Source organism: Coenobita brevimanus, chromosome 112, assembly GCF_032717465.1.
Source record: "Coenobita brevimanus isolate Jiangsu-jjx chromosome 112, ASM3271746v2, whole genome shotgun sequence".
Classification (NCBI taxonomy): Eukaryota; Metazoa; Arthropoda; class Malacostraca; order Decapoda; family Coenobitidae; genus Coenobita; species Coenobita brevimanus.
The window spans coordinates 6,563,478-6,570,017 of NC_137065.1; positions in this window are offsets into that span (position 1 = coordinate 6,563,478).

The following is a 6,540-nucleotide window of genomic DNA, read 5'->3' on the forward strand; positions in this document are numbered from 1 at the left end:
ACTACCATTATTATCACTACGACCACCACCATCACTAACATACTGTAAATATCATTTCCATTATTACCACCACCAGCACTACCATAACAACTACCACCATCAGTAAAGTAACTACTACCACAATAAGCACTACCATAACTACTACCACCACCATCACTAAAATACCTACAGTACTACCACCACCAGCACCATCATAACTACCACCACAATTACTATAGCAACCACCATCATCACTACCAAAACTACCACCAGCACTACCATAACTTCCTCTCCTACAGCAACTACCAATATTTATCACTATTAATACCACAACTGTGACCATTATCACCACCACTGCCACCACCACCATCACACCTACTACCACCATAAACACCACTACCATAACTAACACCACCACTACCACCATCACAATAAACACAACTACCATCAGTGCCAACCCCAGTATTATCACTACCGCAGCCTGCACCACCACCACTTTCTGTCATCTCTAATATCACCACCACCACCACCACCACCACCACCTCCACCTCCACGACTACTACAACCACCACCACGACCACCAGCAGCTCCATCTCCATGACTACCACCACCAGTAGAATCATCTCAACCAGTCACCACTACAACAGCTACTACCACAACTCCCACCTTCAAAAGACACAGCCACTGCTCATCACACACACACACACACACACACACACACACACACACACACACACACACACTAACCTCAAAGCTGTTCTGAAGTCTATCATCGTTACCCCCCCCTCTCTCTCTCTCTCTCTCTCTCTCTCTCTCTCTCTCTCTCAATCTTTCTTCCTAACATCCTCCCAGGTTCCTAATACTTCCTCCCTCCTCCCATCCTCCTTCACTCATCCTTGGATTCTCCTCCTCCTCCTCTTCCTCCTTCCTTCCTTTCTTTCTTCTTCCTCCTCCTCCTCACGTTATTAGCAGTCAAGGAAATGGGCAATACTCCTAGCCAGACTTCTGATGACTTGACTAGCAGTATTACCCTAATTTCCTTGCGTCTGTTTTTGTGGCTGTGATTTCCTTGCTGTGGGGTGCTTTGGTTAATGAGAGAGAGAGAGAGAGAGAGAGAGAGAGAGAGAGAGAGAGAGAGAGAGAGAGAGAGAGAGAGAGAGAGAGAGAGAGATACAATAACGTTAAGAAAATGCAAAAATACTTCCTCGACCTGAACACGTTAAATATGTAAATAAACCCATGCAAAAATTCTCTTTTCTCAAAACAGTGAATTACCCAAACGTTCAAGTGTAGTATTTATGGTTCCGGTTAATTACTTTCGTCTTTGTTCATGGACTTTGTATATTTGGATATTTTAAAAACTGAAGAACTTTATTTTATATATTTTTATTCATTTATTTATTTCTTTAAGGGTAGGGTTCCGGGTGTGGGAATGCAACTCCTCCCCCTTCCCCTCCCTTTCCTCGTTTCTTCCCTCTCCCCCTGTCTTCCCCCTCCCCTTCCTCCTTCCCTCTCCCCCTCTATTCTCCTTCCCATTCTCTCCCCTCCTCCTTCCCTCCCCTCCCTCTCTCCCTACCTTAAACCTCACTCCCTGTCCACATTCTGCTGGTCACCTTTCTCTGAGCTACATCTGTCACCCATGGAAATATGCAAAGCTGTAGCTCCTTGTCAGATATTTTCTTTTTCATTATTTTTTCCCTCTTCGAACCCTACTTGACCACATGCTTAGGTGGGAAAAGAAATCTGGATGATGATGATGATGATGATGATGATGATGATGATGATGATGATGATGATGATGATGATGAGTGGCGGGGGGGGGGACAGAGTGGACAAAAAAGCGAACAAACAAACATTTTAAATTCATTGATTGGTAGATAGACAAATAAATGTAGAAAAAGAAGTGCAGGAGTTTTGTGTGAAATATTCGACCTCTAAACCCAGCTGGCATATATTCAGAGATAATAAAGTAGGTGCAATATCCCTTAGTATCACAGAAACGCGATACATTAATATCTGCTCCATGGGATACTTTACTCTTAAAATATAGTCTCTCTCTCTCTCTCTCTCTCTCTCTCTCTCTCTCTCTCTCTCTCTTTCTCTCTCTCTCTCTCTGTTTTTTCTTTTCAGTATTTTTTCCCTCCATCTGTCAAAATCAGAGGAGGGTGTTGTTATCCCTGGGATCAATAGGTGTCTGTCCGTAGAGTTGGGCGGCAGGGCGGCTGGCCGGGCGTAATGAATTCGTTTCTGTGCCAGACTCGGAAAGCATTCACTGTTATCAAGAAATTTCACATAGTTAAGTGTCTTATCGCTAACTGGTGCCTTTTGATGGGAAGAATGTTTTTTTATGAAAAAAAAAAAAAAAAATCAGATGTTGCGACCTGCGCAGGGAATCTGAAGGGCCCAGATTATGTTTCCTGGCATGGGCCATTGTTTAGTTATACTGTAAAAAGCGATTGTTAGTAATGAATGATTAGATAATTTCTAAGTTGTTTTTTTAATGTTGTAGTATGTTCATTACTATCAAATGATTCTACAAACTTATTGACAACTGACACTTTGGTTTTTGTTCTCTTTCATCCAGTGGCCTTCTTTCTGCCAAAGCATATGTACAGTGAAAAACCTAGTTTCTTTCAAGGCGTTCTCCTTACGCCCACCTTTAAAAGAAAGGATGGGGGGGGGGCGTTGTGCGCTTGGTTAGGTGTACAGGGACGTGGTGAATATGTACTTGGTCAGATGGAGGGTTGCACCAGCGTAGCGTTACCTATGTTTCAACTTTGATTATTCCTCTGTATACCTTTCCTGTTACATTCAATAGACTTATAATACACGATATTTTTTGCATTCGTTTCGATGACTTTTATTGTTGTACAAGGGCACAGTCACAGTTTTCATCCACTCAGCTCGTACAGTTCCACCCATCCAGTTCTTACATATTTCCAACAAGCATGTCAGTCTAGTCCTTCCTTTACTCTTTGCATATATCCCACCAAAACTTGATGCCCTCTCATTTTTTAACCATTTCACATCATTGTTCACCTCCGTTAATGTCTCCTTTTTAACACCATTTTCCTCTGCACACTACGAAACCCGACCCTGTTTACTGCTGCACTGCTCTCGTAATTCTCATTCATCAACCTTTCAAAATATTCGTTCTATTTGTCCCTTACTTCTCTTCCATATACTATTATTCTTTCATACATACCCTTCACATTTGCACACTTTCTTTTTCACCTTTATATCTATATTTTCGTCCCTACTTTAGAATAGTTTATTTCCTCAAATCACTGACATTCATATTTCTTCCAAGATCAGTATTCGTTATTCTTGCTTTTCAAGTTTCTTTACGTGATTATTACTCCCAATAATTCCTTTCTACTTTGATATCGTCTGTGTTCCTGTATCCACATTAACCACTTCTTTCTTTTCCTCCACTGCCCTTTCAACCTCTGCATCCCTCCATGCTGCACCTTTTCTTACCAGCTGTTAGTCTTGTAACACCACATGCCTCCTTAGCATTCACAGCAAACACTTCCTATATGCATTCCAAAGATTCTTCAGATCCATTTACACTCAGTTATTTGACTCGTAACTCTTCTTCCACCTTTACTCGGTATTCATCTGCCACAGTTGTTTCTCAGCATCTCTACTTTCAGTCTTCCCCGCCCCCCCGCACTCTACGTCTATTCTTCATGCTCCTCTCAGTTTTACCTTGCATACCAGAAGAACATAATCAAATGAACCTCCCGATTGTCCTTTTGTCTCCCTCACAGACACAGTGCCACCTATCATCCCTCTGTTTACCAAAACATTATCAGCTAGATTCTTATCAACACTCAGTTTCCTCTGTAGGTTGAATATTTGTGTTTCTTTATGCTAAAAATATGAATTACATATGTACTGTTTCTTTCCTAACTATGGTGTTCAGTCGCCGTCTGCCATTATTCTCCTCAGGTACTCCATAACAATCTATTGCATCATTCACAGAACCAGTGTCAAGCCTCCCATTCATGCCAGCCCCTACAAAAATTCTAACTCCAAAGTATCTGTCATCTCACTCCATCCACCTGGTTCAAAAGCCTGTCTTTTTCTTCCTCGCTTTTATTATTGCAAAGTGCACACGCAACAATAACTGTAACTTTCATCTTCTCAGACAGGAAACTGGCATATTTCCAGCTCGATCAAACGCACATATTTCATTCTCTCCCTGCAAATCATCATTCATAAACAGAGAAAGGTCTTCAATGCATCATTCATGCGTGATTGTACCTGACCTTACACACTTCACAAATGTTTTAACATTTCATAAAGTTGTTCAGTTGTTAGGAAGAAAACAGGTACCGGGTATGAAAATAATTTTATTACAATACCAATTAATTACATGATTTGTACTGTGCTAGAAAATACCTTTTTTTTTTTTTTTTTTTTCAGTTAACTACAAAATATCAGTGGCAAACATGCTGTGAAAATGTGACTGATGATGAATGAATACGGTGGTGAGAAGGAACTGTCCAGGCAACAAGATGTCAGGTCGTGTGAGAGGCTGGTCGTTGTGTCGGTGTGAGGGGCGTCAGCAGTGGTCAGCGGCAGGATGATGGGTCGTGTGAGAGGCTGGTCGTTGTGTCGGTGTGAGGGGCGTCAGCAGTGGTCAGCGGCAGGATGATGGGTCGTGTGAGAGGCTGGTCGTTGTGTCGGTGTGAGGGACGTCAGCAGTGGTCAGCGGCAGGATGATGGGTCATGTGAGAGGCTGGTCGTTGTGTCGGTGTGAGGGGCGTCAGCAGTGGTCAGCGGCAGGATCATGAGTTGAGTGAGAGGGTGGTCGTTGTGATGGTGTGAGGGGCGTCAGCAGTGGTCAGCGGCAGGATGTCACTTTTTATCATCATTAGTTGTAATCCCAGAGGTGATCACTGGATGAGTATTTCCGTTGTCGTGTTTACTGTTGAGGATAATAAGGTAGTTTGAGTACAAATATTGTATATGTTGGAATTAAAGCATTGCCATGTTTATTGTTCTTAAAATACTCCACGTCTTTCCTTGTATTATTTTTCATTTGTTTTCCTTTAGATTGCTTCCTTTACAAGTGAAAAAGAAGTCTTAGAGGTACGTGAGATAGTAGAAAGCAATATCTAATTAGTAGTAAAGACTGACTCCGTTAAGAAGTGCTGGCCATGATGATGATCATGATGATAATGATCATCACCATCATCATCATCAAGTCATAATTCCCACCTACGAAATGGAGTCCAGTAGGAACTACTGTACAACCAAAGATGTATAATGCAGTATAGTAAAACTACTAGAAACCGTTCACAGTAAAATAGATCATACAGTCATTCAAATATTATCAGTCTTTTGAGATCTGTAGCCATATCATGACCATAAACCTTTACCAAATGTAATGTCTGTGTTTCTTCAAGACAGTTGCAATGAACTGCCCGTGAAGCAAGGGCAGAATCTGTAATGTACTCACCCAACACCTCCTGACCCGAACACAGACGCCATTCCTACACACGTTGACCCAAAAACAGCCTCCTCGAGCGTGTCGTTGCAACTGGACGGTCTGGCCGTCTGCTGTTGCCTCCTGCAGGAATGATGCGAAGTCCTGGAGTGCCAGTGTGGAGGGCAGGACTTGCTGAGGTTCGGCCTCAGAGGGCGCAGCAGAGGCCATGGCGGCCATCACGGCAAGACAGCTGAGAAGCACAGCAAACTTCATCTTGACTACGGCCACAGGTGGACTGATGCCACAGTGCTGGTGGTGGCCGCCTATATAGCAACCTCAGTGTGCGGGAAAACCCTTGTGGTGTGGCCGGGAAAGCCACCCCTCACTGCCCTCCAGCCAGGCCACGGTGAGGGGAAATACGCCTCACCACCCAACAACTCCCCTCTGAGTGACACTGTTGTGTCTGGGAAGACAACATGGATTGTAAAGAAACATATTATACTTGTGGTCACTCATAAAAGAACGCGGGGGTACTGCATGAGTGTGTTTGGATACAGTCCTCACCCCTTTCTGGACGGTTGGTGATTGTTTCGCCAAGCACCTACGTACGAGCAAGTACAAACAGATGAAAACTCTTTTGTGTCTTTCATGCAAGGAAGAAGCAACAAAATGCTGGATGCCAGCAAGATATTTTCCCCAAAGAGAGAGAGAGAGAGAGAGAGAGAGAGAGAGAGAGAGAGAGAGAGAGAGAGAGAGAGAGAGAGAGAGAGAGAGAGAAATGAATATTCCCAAGCTAGGCCATGAAGACTATATACTCTATATACTCTTGTTACGTGACGGAAGAGCGCTACCTTTCCCAACAAGGCATCTACCCTGGCGAGGAGCAAACTCTTGACCTTTCGGTCTCGAGTCAAGCGCTTTACCACTGACTTACCCGGCCCCTAAGAGAGAGAGAGAGAGAGAGAGAGAGAGAGAGAGATCCGATCATTTCGAGACGCACGGACACATTTCATTTGAGAGACTGGGGGTCATGAGCAGAAGGAAATGCAGACAGAAGAAGACAGTTCTAGAGTTGACTTGTTATAATGAATGACGGGGAGAATCATTTAACTCTTGCATTA